This window comes from Ovis canadensis, chromosome 4 (genome assembly GCF_042477335.2).
Source record: "Ovis canadensis isolate MfBH-ARS-UI-01 breed Bighorn chromosome 4, ARS-UI_OviCan_v2, whole genome shotgun sequence".
Lineage (NCBI taxonomy): Eukaryota > Metazoa > Chordata > Mammalia > Artiodactyla > Bovidae > Ovis > Ovis canadensis.
In genome coordinates, this window is record NC_091248.1 from 94141051 (window position 1) to 94159895 (window position 18845).

The following is an 18845-nucleotide window of genomic DNA, read 5'->3' on the forward strand; positions in this document are numbered from 1 at the left end:
GGCTTCCCTGATAGCTCAGTTGGTAAAGATTCCACCTGCAATGCAGGAGACTCTGGTTCAATTCCTGGGTTGGGAAGATCCACTGGAGATATAGGCTACCCACTCCAGTATTCTTGGGCTTCCCTGGTGGCTCAGCCAGTAAAGAATGTGCCTTGCAATATGGGAGACCTGGGTTCGATCCATGGATTGTGAAGATCCCCTGGAGAAGGGAAAGGCTACCTACTCTAGTATTCTGGCCCAGAGAATTCCATGGACTGTATAGTCCATGGGGCAGCAAAGAGTTGGCCATGACTGAGGGACTTTCAATCAATTCAATGGTTGCTTTGCAGTGTGTTAGGTTATGCTGTAGAACAATCTGAATTGGAAGCAACCTGGGTGTCCATTGACAGATGAATGGATAAAGAAGACGTGGTACATGTATGCAATATAATATCAGCCATAAAAAAGAACATTAGTAGTGACATGGATAAACACAGAATTTGTCATACAGGGTGAAGTAAGTCAGAGAGAAAAACAGTATCATATATTAACACACATGGAATCTAGAAAAATGGTACTGTTGAACCTATTTTCAGGGCAAGAATAGAGTTGCAGATGTAGAGGAACTTGTGGACACGAGGGCAGGGGGAAAGAGTGCAGGACAAATTGAGAGAGTAGAATTGCCATATTAGGCTTAGAGCTGAAGTTCACTTCTAAGTGGAATCATTCAAAGGTGTTCTTTGGTGGTCTAACTTTTCTTTCATTTTTAAACCTTTTTTCTCGAAAACAATTAAAAATAATAAACATTTGTAGGAAAAAAAAGTGGGAAGGGGTACCTGTAATCATTTGCTTTCTTCTCTCCTTTTTGCTTTATAAGTATGTTTGGATGTGTCTCCTTATCTGTGGCTGTTATAGTCTATAAAGTACTGAAAACACTGAATTAGGGAATATTGAGCCATTGTTCCTAGGATAAATGCAAGACTGGGTTCCTTCAAGCCTCTGGGCCCAATACTGTCATCAGCAGAGCAATATGCAAGCTTGTTTTAAGTGTGTTTCTGTTTAAAGACATCTAATTTCACATATGTTAAAATGATTTCTCAACATGGAATTCATGGGTAACAGAACTATAAGTTATGACTAAAATGAAGTTTATCTAATACACATATTATAGCAATTTGGAAAAATTCTGAATCCTGTCCCAAAGATTTTATGAAATATGCTGGCACTTAGTATAAGTTGGTCCTTGGGACTCCTTGGATTCCAAGAAATCTGAAACTTTGTAGGCTGGTCAAGCCAATGAAACTCTTGCCTAGTGGAAATCCTTTTTCTTGGAAATTCTTCAGGGATTAGAGAGAAGTAGACTAGGATCCCATTCTCTGACAATTATTTCACTTATTTGCCTTTGAGAAAGACTGAAAACTAGGAATTTCCCCTTCTTAAAAGAATTGTCATGAGGGATAAGCAACATGCTCTCAGTTTGAGGGATGTAGATGTAGGTTTGCTAAACTTCTCAGTTTTATGCTTCCTAGAATGGTCCATTTTCCATGATGACATTTCCTATTTCACTATAGCATTATAGATAGTTTAAGGAACTAGAAACTAGGAGATAGAGGATTCAGAAAAAAGTCATCTCTCTTTTTGACTAAGTTTTCTCCTGCTTCCTTCACCTTTCCCCTAATTATAACTTTCATCCTTATTTTTGACTCTTCTTAACTCAAAAGTGAATGATGGTTGGCCTTCCTGACAGTGACTCAAAATGAAATGATATAAAAATGAATAACTGACTTTATGTCATTAAGCATAAGAATTTTTCCATTGAATTTATTTCACCTATAAGGGATTACTAAGATATTCTAAAGGAGATCAGCCCTGGGTGTTCTTTGGAAGGAATGATGGTGAAGCTGAAACTCCAGTACTTTGGCTACCTCATGCGAAGAGTTGACTCATTGGAAAAGACTCAGATGCTGGGAGGGATTGTGGGCAGGAGGAAAAGGGGACGACAGAGGATGAGATGGCTGGATGGCATCACCGACTCGATGGATGTGAGTTTGAGTGAACTCCAGAAGTTGGTGACGGACAGGGAGGCCTGGAGTGCTGTGATTCATGGGGTCTCAAAGAGTCAGATGTGACCGAGCGACTGAACTGAACTGAACTGAAGATATGCAAGCCCAGAAGATAGAGGTTTGGTTGGTGTCAATTATTTGATGCCTTTGTTTTGTTTTCCTCATTAGAATGATCACCATAATGGTAGTTATTCTCCTTGATTTTTTGGAAAGATGCTACATTCAGGCATGCTATTTTTAAGAGGTTGCAGAGCTAGCAGAGGGGATATCTGGCTTCTTTACCTGGAGTACTTTGTTAATGCCTTGAGTTGCAGGAAGGACAACTAGTACTGAATTGGTTTGTAACCAGTTTCCATAGACCTCATAAATTTTTGGTAGCAAATGCTTTCCCTACTGAACAAAACTTGGATCCATTCACCCACTTTAAGTAAAACCAATCTACTGACACCTGGTTGTAATGAAGGGAAATTCAGCATTTATTGTAAGGCACAAACGCCAAAGATTTGATACTTTTGAATTGTGGTGTTGGAGAAGACTCTTGAGAGTCCCTTGGACTGCAAGGATATCCAACCAGTCCATTCTGAAGGAGATCAGCCCTGGGATTTCTTTGGAAGGAATGATGCTAAAGCTGAAACTCCAGTACTTTGGCCACCTCATGCGAAGAGTTGACTCATTGGAAAAGACTCTGAAGCTGGGAGGGATTGGGGGCAGGAGGAGAAGGCGATGACCGAGGAAGAGATGGCTGGATGGACGTGAGTCTGAGTGAACTCCGGGAGTTGGTGATGGACAGGGAGGCCTGGCGTGCTGCGATTCATGGGGTCACAAAGAGTCGGACACAACTGAGTAACTGAACTGAACTGAACTGATACCATACAAGGGCAGGGGAGGGCTTCCCTGGTGTCTCAATGGTAAAGAATCTGCCAGCCAGTGCAGGAGACACAGGAGACAGATGTAGGTTCAATCCCTGGGTAGGGAAGATTCCCTTGGAGTAGGAAATGGCAACCCTCTCCAGTATCCTTGCCTGGAAAATCCAATGGACAGAGGAGCCAGGCGGGCTACAGTCCAGAGGGTCTCAAAGAGTCAGACACGACTGAGCAGCCAAGCAAGCACATGGCATACAAGGAGCACAGGCCACTCACGTTCAAAAATCCTGAACTCCCTGAAGGGTTTAAGCAAAGCATTTTTAAAGCAAGGTGAGGGAGGGTGATCCCAGGGTGTGTGATCAGCTCATGAACTATTTTCTGGTTCACTGATTGTGAGGTAACAGGGTTGTTAACGTTATCAGTCTTTAGGTGCCAGTAGGTCTGGGGGCTGTAAGCTCCTGATTATCAAATAGCTAATTTCTTCCATTTGGTGGCTGCTTTAGCATCTGTAAAACAGCTCAGGAAATATGCATCAGATACTACTGTCTAGATACTTCAGAGACATGTTACAACACAGGATATGAGGATGGGTCCTGGGAAGGCCCCATAAGGTACTGCTTGGTTATACTTTTCCATTAATCCTTAACTCAGTTACCTTTGATTTTCACAATGTAGACTTCTCAGTCCCATTTCAAAGTTCTGCCCAGTTGTTACAAGAAGTTCTTGGAGATGTCATTTGTGAGTTAGCTAATAGTTCTCACATATCTTTTTTCTAGCTAGGCCCTTTCATTGATCTGTACAGCTCTTGGAACCACTTAACACTGGCACCTAAGCACCAAGAACACCTGTCATATTTCATGTTGAAATGCAAGGAAAGCACTTTTCTTCTACTCCCTGGTCTCTTAGGTTTGGAGAATCATTGTTTTTAACATAACTTTCCCCCATTCCTCTTATATTAATAATAAAGCCTGAGGAACATCAACTCCGCCCTCTGTCCTTGCAAATAAACTCACACTCTTCCTTTTCCTAATATATAGATTCCAAAGGCTGCCAACCCTACTAGAGTTGCGTGGACACATGTGAATTCTAACAGTAGTGAGGGATACCCTCAGATGGGGCCTCTGCTCTAGTCTCAAAGTTAATGTAGTTGAAATGATTTCCTTGCTCTACTCTTAGTGACTGGTTCAAGAAGACCTTAGGAACTCTGTCTTCTATGTTCTGGGACATCAGGTATTGGTATAGTCCGAAGTGTCCAAATGCTTACCAGTAACTACAGAGCATTCAAGGCAGCATTACTATACTATAAAAAGGAGCAATGGCCGCATGGCTCAGGAGGGGCTGAGACAAGCTACCCCACAGCCAAGATCGGGAGTGGCAGCCAAGAGGAGTTACCCCGTGTCCAAGGTAAGAAAAACCCAAGTAGGATGGTAGGCGCTGAAATAGGGCATCAGAGGGCAGACAGACTGAAACCTCAATCACAGACAACTAGCCAATCTGATCACATGGACCACAGCCTTGTCTAACTCGATGAAACTAATCCATGCCATATGGGGTCACCTAAGAGGGGTGGGTCATGTTGGAGAGGTCTGATAGAATGTGGTCCATTGGAGAAGGGAATGGCAAACCACTTAAGTATTCTTGCCTTGAGAACCCCATGAACAGTATGAAAAGGCAAAACGATAGGAGAAAGATGAACTCCCCAGGTCAGTAGGTGCACAATATGCTACTGGAGATCAGTGGAGAAATAACTCCAGAAAGAATGAAGGGATGGAGCCAAAGCAAAAACAACACCCAGTTGTGGATGTGACTGGTGATAGAAGCAAGGTCCCATGCTGTAAAGAGCAATACTGCATAGAAATCTTGAAGTTAGGTCCATGAATCAGGGCAAATTGGAAGTGGTTAAACAGGAGATGGCAAGAGTGAATGTCAACATTCTAGGAATCAGCGATCTAAAATGGACTGGAATGGGTGAATTTAACTCAGATGACCATTATATCTAATACTGTGGGCAGGAATCTCTTAGAAGAATTGGAGTAGCGAGCATAGTCAACAAAACAGTCCAAAATGCAGTACCTGGATACAATCTCAAAAATGACAGAATGATCTCTGTTCATTTCCAAGGCAAACCATTCAATATCACGGTAATTCAAGTCTATGCCCTGACCAGTAATGCTGAAGAAGCTGAAGTTGAATGGTTCTATGAAGACCTATAAGACCTTTTAGAACTAACACCCAAAAAAGATGTCCTTTTCATTATAGGGGACTGAAATGCAAAAGTAGGAACATTTTGCCTGAGGTAACAGGCAAAAATGGCCTTGGAATACAGAATGAAGCAGGGCAAAGGCTAATAGAGTTTTGCCAAGAGAATGCACTGGTCATAGTAAACACCCTCTTCCAACAACACAAGAGAAGACTCTACACATGGACATCACCAGATGGTCAACACTGAAGTCAGATTGATTATATTCTTTGCAGCCAAAGATGGAGGAGCTCTATACGGTCAACAAAAACAAGACCAGGAACTGACTGTGGCTCAGATCATGAGCTCCTTATTGCCAAATTCAGACTTAAATTGAAGAAACTAGGGAAAATCACTTGACCATTCAGGTATGACCTAAATCAAATCCCTTATGATTATACAGTGGAAGGGAGAAATAGATTTAAGGGACTAGATCTGATAGACAGAGTGCCTAATGAACTATGGACAGAGGTTTGTGACATTGTACAGGAGACAGGGATCAAGACCATCCCCAAGAAAAAGAAATGCAAAAAAGCAAGATGGCCATCTGAGGAGGCCTTACAAATAGCTGTGAAAAGAAGAGAAGCGAAAAGCAAAGGAGAAAAGGAAAGATATAAGCATCTGAATGCAGAGTTCCAAAGAATAGCAAGAAGAGAGACAAGAAAGCCTTCCTCAGCAATCAATGCAAAGAAATAGAGGAAAACAACAGAATGGGAAAGACTAGAGATCTCTTCAAGAAAACTAGAGATACCAAGGGAACATTTCATGCAAAGATGGGCTCGATAAAGGACAGAAATGGTATGGACCTAACAGAAGCAGAAGATATTAAGAGGTGGCAAGAACACACAGAAGAACTGTACAAAAAAGATCTTCATGACCCAGATAATCACGATGGTGTGATCACTCACCTAGAGCCAGACATCCTGGAATGTGAAATCAAATGGGCCTTAGAAAGCATCACTATGAACAAAGCTAGGGGAGGTGATGGAATTCCAGTTGAGCTATTTCAAATCCTGAAAGATGATGCTGTGAAAGTGCTGCACGCAATATGCCAGCAAATGTGGAAAACTCAGCAGTGGCCACAGGACTGGAAAAGGTCTGTTTTCTTTCCAATCCCAAAGAAAGGGAATGCCAAAGAATGCTCAAACTACCGCACAATTGCATTCATCTCACATGCTGGTAAAGTAATGCTCAAAATTTTCCAAGCCAGGCTTCAGCAATACGTGAACCATGATCTTCCAGATGTTCAAGCTAGTTTTAGAAAAGGCAGAGGAACCAGAGATCAAATTGCCAACATTCACTGGATCATCAAAAAAGCAAGAGACTTTCAGAAAAACATCTACTTCTGCTTTATTGACTATGCCAAAGCCTTTGACTGTGTGGATCACAATAAACTGGAAAATTCTGAAAGAGATGGGAATACCAGACCACGTGACCTGCCTCTTGAGAAACCTATATGCAGGTCAGGAAGCAACAGTTAGAAATGGACATGGAACAACAGACTGGTTCCAAAGAGGAAAAGGAGTACATCAAGGCTGTATATTGTCACCCTGCTTATTTAACTTCTATGCAGAGTACATCATGAGATACGCTGGGCTGGAAGAAGCACACGCTGGAATCAAGATTGTTGGGAGAAATATCAATAAGCTCAGATATGCAGATGACACCACCTTTATGTCAGAAAGTGAAGAAGAACTAAAGAGCCTCTTGATGAAAGTGAAAGAGGAGAATGAAGGAGTTGGCTTAAAGATCAACATTCAGAAAACAAAGATCATGGCATCCGGTCCCATCACTTCATGGCAAATAGATGGGGAAACAGTGAAAACAGTGTCAGACTTTATTTTTGGGGGCTCCAGAATCACTCCAGATGGTGACTGCAGCCATGAAATTAAAAGATGCTTACTCCTTGGAAGGAAAGCTATGACCAACCTAGACAGCATATTGAAAAGCAGAGACATTTCTTTGTCATCAAAGGTCCGTCTAGTCAAGGCTATGGTTTTTCCAGTAGTCATGTATGGATGTGAGAGTTGGACTACAAAGAAAGCTGTGTCGGTGAATTGATGGTTTTGAACTGTGGTGTTGGAGAAGACTCTTTAGAGTCCCTCGAATTGCAAGGAGATCCCAGCAGTCCATCCTAAAGGGGATCAGTCCTGAGTGTTCATTGGACGGATGATGTTGAAGCTGAAACTCCAATGCTTTGGCCACCTGATGCAAAGAGCTGACTCATTTGAAAAGACCCTGATGCTGGGAAAGATTGAGGGCAGGAGGCGAAGGGAACAACAGAGGATGAGATGGTTGGATAGCATCAATGACTCAATGGACATAGGTTTGGGTGAACTCCAGAAGTTGGTGATGGACATGGAGGCCTGTTGTGCTGTGGTTCATGGGTTTGCAAAGAGCTGGACACGACTGAGTGACTGAACTGAAAAAAAAAAAAAAAGAATCCCTACACCAAAAAAAAAAAAAAAAACACACACAAAAAAGGAAATTTATCTGTCTGATGTGAATACAGGGTTTACACAAAAGGTCACAATGAATTTATAATCATAATACTAACAAACTTGAAACTCAGACACTTAGAGATGAACAGTTTATGAAATAATAGTGGTAAAATAAAACCTGATTTCTATATAGAATTTTTGTGCTGTTTGTGATTTCTATAGACTTATCTAAGTCAGAGAGTAAATATCAGACATGATTTGTTGCTTTCAGAAAAACTGTAGATGTCTTGGTGAAAAAGAAGAAATGTTTAGGTTCTTTCTCACGTCCTGCCAAAGCACTGATGTTATAACCCTGGTTTGGATGATTGTTCTATCCACTCACAGCAAATGGAGTGGCAATAATTATTTTACTAATTAGTCAGTATCTTCTTCATTCTTTTCTTCTCACCAGCTTAGATAACTGAACCAGATAAGCAGAAGTAATAAGTTGAAACTGTATTCAACCTAATTCGCTAGAAGAGGATATACCCAAATAAAGTGTTAAAACAGACCCTATGAAACTTGTGCTGTACAATTTACAAACATGTGACTGGTAGTATTGTGTACTATTTATTATTTGATTTCAGATTTAGGAGAATTGAATTTACAAAAATGATGAATTGCTCCAATTTTCCCCTAAATCCTTCCTCTACTGTAATAGGAATTTAGAGGTTAAATTGCTAAGTATTTACCAATTCAGGGGAAAAAATGTGTAAATGTTAATTACGTTTGTCATTGAGGTAAAAACAGACCGGGACCTTACCTTCTGAATTTCTGAAAAGTGAAATCTTTTTCTTTGTAAAGTATATTATAAACATCATATTGAAGACTATATTTTAATAAAATGAAATACAACTCACAAATTAAAAAAAAGAAAAATGCAAGTAAAATTAAATGGGATATAAGATCACACTGTTTTCTAGACCAGTGCTTCTTAGACTTTAGTGCATACACATATTACCTGAGGATCTTACTAAAATGAAGATTCTGATTCAGTGGGTAGTTGCTGAGATTCTGCATTTCAACAAAGTGCCAGGTCAGGTCAGTGCAGTCCCCTCCAAGAACCATACTTTGAGTAGCCTGGAACTAAGAGATGTTTGGCCTTCCTTTTAGCTCAAACAGTAAAAAATCTGCCTGCAATGCAGGAGACCTGGGTTCAGTCCCTGGGTTGGGAAGATCCCCTGGAGGAGGAAATGGCAATCCACTCCAGTATTCTTGCCTGGAGAATCCCATGGACAGAGGAGTCTGGTGGGCTAGAGTCCACGGGATCACAGAGTCGGACATGACTGAGCGACTAACACTACCACTAAGAGATGTTTAAATTTTCTTCCCCTCTTTTGTCAACCACTAGGACCCTTGAGAAGAGATGAGACACAAAAGTAATGGTAGCTTACCTTTGCTAGTTATTAGCCATTCTGTTAAAGACTTAGAGAGTATCAGTCTGATTTGGCTTCTATAACAATACACCGCAGATTAGGTACTTTATAAAAAACAGAAACTTATTGTTCACAGTTCTGGAGCCTGGAAACACCAAGATCAAGGCCCCAGATGGTTGTTTTCTGGTGAAGATCCTTTTCCTGTTCACGGCTGGCACCTTATTGCAATGTCCTGACATAGTCGAAGGGCAAAGTATCTCGCTGGAGCCTGTTTTGTAAAGGCACAAATCCAATTCAGGAGGGCTCTACCAGCATGACCTAAGCACCACCCAAAGGCCCAATTCATAATACTATTATATTTGGGGGGATTAGGATTTCAACATATGAATTTTAAGGGGACATAAACACTCAGACTCTCAGACTGTAGCATATTGGGAAGAAGCTACTAGAACAGTGCTTCTCAAATATTAGAGTGCACAGGATTTACCTGAGGATGTTGCCAAAATACAAAATTCTTTTAGTTTGTCTTTTGAAATTTTCTGGAGAAAATTGAGGAAAAGGCATGAAGCAGGAGTCTTCAGTTTATTTAAGTAGACTACTTGCTAAGATTCTGGAGAAGGGAATCAGAGAAGGAGGAGGTGGGATGTAGAAAGTCAGGAGGTAGCAAGCTGGGTTCTCTTTGATTTAAGCTCCTTCCCACATGGGTTCTTGTGCCAGTTATTTCATGACCTTTGTGACTGTCCTGTGGCCCCAAAGCCCAGAGGTGTGCAGACTGATCTCAGTCTGCTACATACCTCAGACCACTTAGAAAGCTGAAGACAAATAACTTTAGCCCAGGGAATTCCCTTTATGACCAGGACTGGCTCTTCTTCCTCCCACTTGAAATAAATAGAAGTCAGCAGGACTTTCGTCACCTCTCACTTCTGTCCAGTTCAAGTTTCTGTCTGTGCATGTATGCACATGTCATTTGGAGGCAAACAGAAAGGCTAGATTAGATCAGTTATCCCTTCAGAGCGTCTCTTCATTTCCTCAACTGGCAGTGGCAACCAAGTACAGTTTTCCATTTGGACCGAAGCTTTATTCCCTTCAAATTCATCTGCAATGCATCCTTATCCCACACCTTGTCATTGTGCAGCTCCTGTCTTCAGTCTGGGGTCTGGATGCTGAAGACAAACACTATAGAAAAAGCCCAGGGTCATGTTCGTTAGAGTTCTGACGATGGTTCATCCATTTACTTACTTTCTTATTACACACCCATCTACTTCCAGATGATCTTTGGTTTCTGTGAACACAGATGCACAATCGTGTGCACACACACATATCAGCTTTCTCTGTTTATTTCTTCCAAAATCATATTGCACAAGCATGAAAGCTGAAAAACCTCCCACTTCCTTGCTGGCCTGTTGAAACTTTCCTGATGACAGTCCCAAGTAAACCACAATAGGCCATGAGTTAACGTTTCAGATTGGAAGGATCTCCCCACCCGCCTCTCCTGTCAGTGAGGCATAACGTTCCCAGCCGATTTCCCCATTTGACCCTACCATTGCTGGAAACCTGTTTCCGAAGAAGTCAGTGGGAAGACGTGAAAGAGGGGTTTGCCTGAGTACGGGAGATGGAGACTGGGGTCTGATATGATGGAGTGGCTCTCTTCTGGGACCAGGAACGGAAGCCTGCTGGCTATTTTTGAACTTTGCCCCTAGTTTACCATAAGGACACCAGCCCCAAGTTCTCACAACAACAACAAAAAATTATAAACAAGATAAATAGAGAGGAGTTACAGTTCCTCTTTTGGAATATTTTGAGCATGAACATTTCAAGAATTGGCCTCATACATAAAGATCCCAACTGACTTGAGATAAAAATATAAGCCATGCTTTCAATAGGAAGAGCGTTTCTAAACATATTCATGAGCTGTGCTGTGCTTAGTTGCTCAGTCGTGTCTGACTCTTTTCGACCCCGTGGACTGTAAACCCACCAGGCTCCTATCAAGGGGATTCTCCAGGCAAGAATACTGGAGTGGGTTGCCATGCCCTCCTCCAGGGAATCTTCCCAATCCAAGGACTGAACCCAGGTCTCCTGCATTGCAGGCAGATTCTTTACCAGCTGAGCCACCATGGAAGCCCTAAACATACTCATATACATACCCAATAAAGCGAACAGCCAGAGCTAGATCTAATCTCTTAAGTGTTGAAGGGCAGACATCTCTCCCTGCTCCCTACTCTGTCTCAGCATTGATTCAAGAGAGTAGGCTGCATGTCAGGAGTTAGATACTGATTTAGTTTTTCCAGACTGGGTGAGAAAATTCTGAGAATGATAATTTCTTGTGAGTCAGGTTTTTATGTTACCATGCCACATGTAATAGTATTGTGCAAAACCGTCTGCCTCCGGAAGCGGCAGGGAGTTAAGATTGTAATGGTGATGTGGTATGGAGGTAGGAAATGGCCAAGGCTTCCCTCACCGTCTTTTATGGTGCAGAAGCTATTCACTGCAGCACAGAGGCTCAGGAATTCAAGGGAATGGAGATGCTCAGATCACATACCACTAACACAAACCTTGAACCAGGATAGATGCCCTCTTTGAACTATTACACTGGGCACATCGCATTGCTTAAGCAACGTCCATTACAAAAGGATAATTATTTCCCTTACTTTGTAGCATTGTTAACCACAGAAATTCAACCCCACTCCCTTGGGCTCAAGAGGAAATACTGTTGTTATGGTTGTTTCAAGTCAGGCTGAGAGGGATCATCCCTTTCTGGATGGTCAGCCAGTTGCAGTGCTGGGCCATGGACATTCTGGACTTTGTGGGACACAGTGGTGGTGGCAGTTTGTGTACTCAGTACGCGTCAGGTACAAAGCCAAGTCATTCACATGTTCTATCTCCTTTAGTCCTCATGATATCTCTTTGCGGTAGTTATAATTTTCTAGAGTTTACAAATGAATAAACTGAAGATGACAAGGGGGCAGGTGTGGTTAAGTAACTTAACTGAAGCCAAGTAGCTATTAAATGAAAGAGCCCCAATTCAAATCAAATCAGACACCAAAGCCAATGGCTAGAGTAGACAAACTCCAGGACCACCTTAAGTCCAGGAATCATAAGGGATAGAGCTCTTATGGGCCAAGTTTTTCCACCTCAAAAATATTTTAAAATGACAAAAGAGGACTTGTGCAAAAAAAGTTCACTTCAAAGATGGGCTCAATAAAGAACAGAAATGGCATGGACCTAACAGAAGCAAAAGATATTAAGAAGAGGTGGCAAGAATACACAGAACTGTACAAAAACGATATTCATGACCCAGATAATCACAGTGGTGTGATCACTCACCTAGAGTCAGACATCCTGAAATGTGAAGTCAAGTGGGCCTTAGAAAGCATCACTACGAACAAAGCTAGTGGAAGTGATGGAATTCCAGTTGAGCTATTTCAAATCCTGAAAGATGATGCTGTGAAAGTGCTGCACTCAATATGCCAGCAAATGTGGAAAACTCAGCAGTGGCCACAGGACTGGAAAAGGTCAGTGTTCATTCCAATCCCAAAGAAAGATAAAGAATGTTCAAACTACTGCACAATTGCATTCATCTCACACGCTAGTAAAGTAATGCTCAAAATTCTCCAAGCCAGGCTTCAGCAATACATGATCTGATGTTCCAGATGTTCAAGCTGGTTTTAGAAAAGGCAGAGGAACCAGAGATCAAATTGCCAACATCTGCTGGATCATGGAAAAAGCAAGAGAGTTCCAGAAAAACATCTATTTCTGCTTTATTGACTATGCCAAAGCCTTTGACTGTGTGGATCACAATAAACTGTGGAAAATTCTGAAAGAGATGGGAATACCAGACCACCTGACCTGCCTCTTGAGAAACCTGTATGCAGATCAGGAAGCAACAGTTAGAAATGGACATGGAACAACAGACTTTTTCCAAATAGGAAAAGGAGTACGTCAAGGCTGTATATTGTCACTCTGCTTATTTAACTTCTATGCAGAGTACATCATGAGAAACGCTGGGCTGGAAGAAGCACAAGTTGCAATCAAGATTGCCAGGAGAAATATCAATAAGCTCAGATATGTAGATGACACCACCCTCATGGCAGAAAGTGAAGAAGAACTAAAGAGCCGAGTGAAGAAGTTGGCTTAAAGCTCAACATTCAGAAAACGAAGATCATGGCATCTGGTCCCCTCACCTCATGGGAAATAGTTGGGGAAATAGTGAAAACAGTGTCAGACTTTATTTTTTTGGGCTCCAAAATCACTGCAGATGGTGACTGCAGTCATGAAATTAAAAGACGCTTACTCCTTGGAAGGAAAGTTATGACCAACCTAGATAGCATATTGAAAAGCGGAGACATTACTTTGCCAACAAAGGTCTGTCTAGTCAAGGCTATGGTCTTTCCAGTGGTCGTGTATGCATGTGAGAGTTGGACTGTGAAGAAAGCTGAGCTCCAAAGAATTGATGCTTTTGAACTGTGGTGTTGGAGAAGACTTGTGAGTCCCTTGGATTGCAAGGAGATCCAACCAGCCCATCCTAAAGGAGATCAGTCCTAGGTGTTCATTGGAAGGACTGATGCTGAAGCTGAAACTCCGGTACTTTGGCCAGCTCATGTGAAGAGCTGACTCACTGGAAAAGACTCTGATGCTGGGAGGGATTGGGGGCAGGAGGAGAAGGGGACGATAGAGGATGAGATGGCTGGATGGCTTCACTGACTCAATGGACATGAGTTTGGGTAAATTCTGGGAGTTGGTGATGGACAGGGAGGCCTGACATGCTGCAATTCACGGGGTCACAAGAGTTGGACACGACTGAGGGACTGAAATGAACTGAACTGAAGGACCCTCTATGAAAAGCAGAGGAAGGAGTAGATTGTCAGCAAGCACTGTTCATGGCAGTGTTCTTGCTGTGTTATATCATCCACAGAGTTTTCTCTTATCACCCGGCATTAGTATTCACACAATCAGGTTAACTTCCCAATTATTGATGAATTACTCTTTTCAAGTTTTGTTCCTAGAAAGAGATTGCATATTTGTATCTCACCAATGAATTGGTGTAATGACTTGATCTTTAAAGAATAGCACTTGATCTTCTTAGTAAAGATTAGCTACTCACATATCAAAGAAGGTAGACAGATGGCTTATAAGCAAATGAAAAAATGCTCCACACCTCGTGTCATTAGGGAAATGCAAATTAAAACAATAATGAAATATCAGCTCCACACTTATTAGAATGACCAAAATCCAGAACTGACACCATCAATTCATTGTGAGACTGTGGAGCAAAAGGAACTCTCACTGCCTGCTGGTAGGGATGCAAAATGGTACAGCCATTTTGAAAGACATTCTGGCAATTTCTTATAAAATTAAATATATCCTTACCACATGATCTAGCAATTGTGTTCCTTCAGATTTCCCCAAAGGCTTTGAAAACGTATAGTCTTACACAAAAACCTGCACACTGATGTTTATAGTAGCTTTATTCATATTTGCCAAAAACTGGTAGCAACCAAATGCCCTTAATAAATGAATGGTTAAAGTGTGCATTTTATCCAGGCCATGAAATATTATTCATCACTGAAAAGAAATGAGTATCAAGCCACAAGACATAGATGAAATTTAGATGCATATTACCTAGTGAAATACCTATTACTAAATGTATTTTAATGCATTGTATAACATAGTGATTTGATATTTTTATAGATTATACTCCATTTAAGGTTATAAAATATTGGCTATATTCCCTATATTGGTGATGGACAGGGAAGCCTGGCATGCTGCAGTCCATGGGGTTGCAAAGAGTCAGACACAACTGAGTGACTGAACTGAACTGATGAATGTTGCAGCCCATGTATCTTTTCAAACTAGTGCTTTCATTTTCTTCAGATATGTACTCAGGAGTGGAATTGCTGGATCATATAGCAACTCTATTTTCAGTATTTTGAGGAACCTCCACACTGCTTTTCTCTATTGGTTGAATCAATTTACATTTCCATCAATAGTGTACTAGGGTTCCCTTTTTTCCATATCTTCACCAACATTTATTTGTGGTCTTTTTGATATAACCATTGTAACAGATGTGAGATGATAGCTCATTGTGGTTTGATTTGTATTTTCCTGATAATTAATGATGAGCATCTTCTCATGTACCTCTTGGTCATTTGTGTGTCTTCTTTGGGAAAATGTCTATATATATTCAGGTCTTCTGCAATTTTTAATTGGATTGTTTGTTTTTTTGATACTGAGTTGTTTGAGCTGCAGCTACATTTTGGATATTAACCTCTTATCATCATATATACCATTTGCAAATATTTTCTCTTATTGAGAACTTTGTCTTTTCTTTTTGTTGAATTAGTATTGATAAAATGTCCATACTACTTAAAGCAATCTAGAGTTAATCCAATCTCTAACAAAATAACCATGAGATTTTCCACAGATGACAGCAAATGCTGCTAAAATTTATATGGAACCAGAAAAGACCCTGAAAAATCAAAGCAATCTTGAGAAAAATAAATTTGGAGGGGTCACGCTGCCTGAGATCAGGCTATGCTACAAAGCCAAATAATCAAAATAGCATGGTACAAGCACAAACACTGACACACAGATCAATGGAACAGAATGAAGAGCCCAGAAATAAATCCATGCACTTATGGTCAATTAATCTACAACAAAGGATGCAAGAATACACAATGAAGAAAACACAGTTTCCTCAATAAACGATTCTGGGAAAACTGGACAGCTATGTGTGAAAGAATGAAATTAGAACATGTTCTTACACTATGTACAATAACAAATCTAAAATGGATTAAAGACCTAAATATAAGACTGGAAACTGTAAAATTCCTAGAAGAAAACAGGCAGAACTCTGACATAAATCCTACTAACTTTTTGAGTCTGTCTCCTTGGGCAAAGGAAACAAAAGCAAAAATAAACAAATGCGAGCTAATTAAACTTGAAAGCTTTTGCCCAGCAAAGGAAACCATTCACTTAAATTCAAAAATTATGTGGTTGAAAAAAAAATTGAAACAATCCACACTTTATAATACAATATATAACTAACACTAATGGGACAAACCCAGAGGCATAGAAACCTGTCTGTTCCCAGATACAATTTCTCCTTCCCAAGGAAAAATAACGAAGATTCTGACTTCTGAGATAATCATTTTCTCTTTTTTCCATAACAGTTTTACTACCTGTACATGCATTTCTAAACAAGTTTATTTTTGAATTAATATAAACTGAGTCATATGTATGATTTCTTTTTTCCTGCTTCTTTTTTTTCAAATTATGCTTATGAAACTCATCCACATCATTGCATACTCTAAATGCAGTCTTTTTCTCTGCTATATAACATTCCGCTGTCTACAAAGGTCACAGTCTGGTCACTCATTCTCCTTTTGGTGAACATATAGATTTTTATCCAGGTTTTAGATATTATTGCAGTTTCTTGGTGTTCTTGGTCTTTATCTTGGTGCACATGGGCATAAGTTTCCTTTGAATCCATACATGTGAGTGTATACACACTCACACACATGTACACATGTAGACAATTTTTGCTTTGCACAAAACCAAGTTAATGATAACTTGTACATATCAAAACTGTGTTCTCACTTTGCAGGGTCTGTTGCCATGAAACTGCAAAATAAGATACAGTTTTAAAATACATCAGTTCAGTTCAGTCACTCAGTTGTGTCCGACTCTTTGCGACCCCATGAATTGCAGCATGCAGGCCTCCCTGTCCATCACCAACTCCGGGAGTCCACCCAAACCCGTGTCCATTGAGTCGGTGATACCATCCAGCCATCTCATCCTCTATCGTTCCCTTCTCCTCCTGCCCTCAATCCCTCCCAGCATCAGTCTTTTCCAATGAGTCAACTCTTCACATGAGGTGGCCAAAGTATCGGAGTTTCAGCTTCAGCATCAGTCCTTCCAATGAACACCTAGGACTGATCTCCTTTAGGATAGACTGATTGGATCTCCTTGCAGTCCAAGGGACTCTCAAGAGTCTTCTCTAACACCACAGTTCAAAAGCATCAATTCTTCAGCACTCAGCTTTCTTTACAGTCCAACTCTCACATCCATACATGACCACTGGAAAAACCATAGCCTTGACTAGACAGACCTTTGCTGGCAAAGTAATGTCTCTGCTTTTCTATATGCTATCTAGGTTGGTCATAACTTTCCTTCCAAGGAGTAAAGTATTCCTTAATACAGCATTATGCAGGTTATAAATGCACATATGTCCCTGGGAGTGGAATTCTTGGATCATAGGCATTCACATCTTCAATTTCATTAAATGGTACCCAGCTGTTTTCGAAAGCGGTTGTTCTAATTTACTGTTAGCATAACAGTACCCCTTTTTCCATATCCTTACACAGTCCTGAGGGTTCCCCTGGTGGCTCAGACAGTAAAGAAGCTGCCTATAATGCAGGAGACTCAGGTTCAATCCCTGGGTTTGGAAGATTCCCTGGAGAAGGGAATGGCTATCCACTCAAGTATTCTTGTCTGGAGAATTCCATGGCCAGAGGAGCCTGGCAGGCTACAGTCCATGTGCTAGTAAACAGTTGGACATGACTGAGCAACTAATATTTTTCACATAGTCTTGACATTTCTCTGATTAGCTATAAAGGTGAGCACCTTGTTAGGTATTTTTTTTCCTGTCTGCATTTCTCTTAGATGCAATGCTAGTTTGACTATTTTTATATCTTTCTGTTAGCTTGTTTTTCTTTCCCTTACTTAGAGAATTTCTTTCATATTCTGATATTTTCTTTACTAATGTGTTATAAATATCTTTTTCAAGTTCATAGTACTATTTGATGAACAGAATCTCTGCTTTTGTGATTGCTTAAGAAAAGCTATCTTACCCTAAAGTCTAGAAGGTTTTTACTTTAATATCTTCCAAATAATTTTAAGACTTTACTCATGAGATTTAGGCACTTAATTCATGTGGAGGTGATTTTTGTTTGTAGTTGAGCTATAAATTGTGCAGACAATTTTTCCATATTCATTTGTAAAAAGTCCTTCTCCTAGTAATCTGCCATGCCACACTGTCATATATCTAGAGTCCTTAAACATCAAGTGCATCTGTTTTTGGATTTTTTATTCTCTTCCACTGGTTAATTTATTTTTTTCCTGGACAAACATTGTTTAATTGCTATAACCTTATAATGAGTTGTTCATAATCATTCTCTTCAGAAGTGTTTTTGTCATTTTTTGTTCTTTGTTCTTTCACTGACACTTTCAAATCAAGGTATCAAGTTTCACGAGATTTTTAAGCAAGGTGGTAAGGAATCTACAGCTCAATTAGGGTCAAATTGACCTTCCTGAGTACCAAATCTTCCTGACCATGAACACAGAATTCCTATCAATTTATTTGGATTTTCTTTAATATTCTTGAATAATGATTATTTTGTGTACAAATCTTATATATATTTTGCTACATTTATTACCAGAAACCTAACAGATTGTTCTATTGTAATTTTTATTCTAAATTCAATCTTTTAAAAATTTTAAATACTTTCAAAATTTCAAAGTATTTATTGTGGAACTATTTGTAGGGAAGAGTTCCCTTTAAAATTAGCTAGTAGGTTAGGCTCCTCCCTATCACTTATATATAGTCAACATTATATTGGAAATCTTAAGTTTGCACAATAATACAAGAAAAGATATTAAGGCATTATGTTTGGAGAAGACAGTCATGATTTAGAAGTAATATCACACAAACTTTATGTGCACATAAAACACAAATATATCTCTAGGAGATATAGAGAAACATATCCTAGTACAATAACGTTCTATGAAAAGGCATTCTGTTTTAGAGGTTTGGTTTACCATTTTAACCAATTCACTGTACAGAAGCC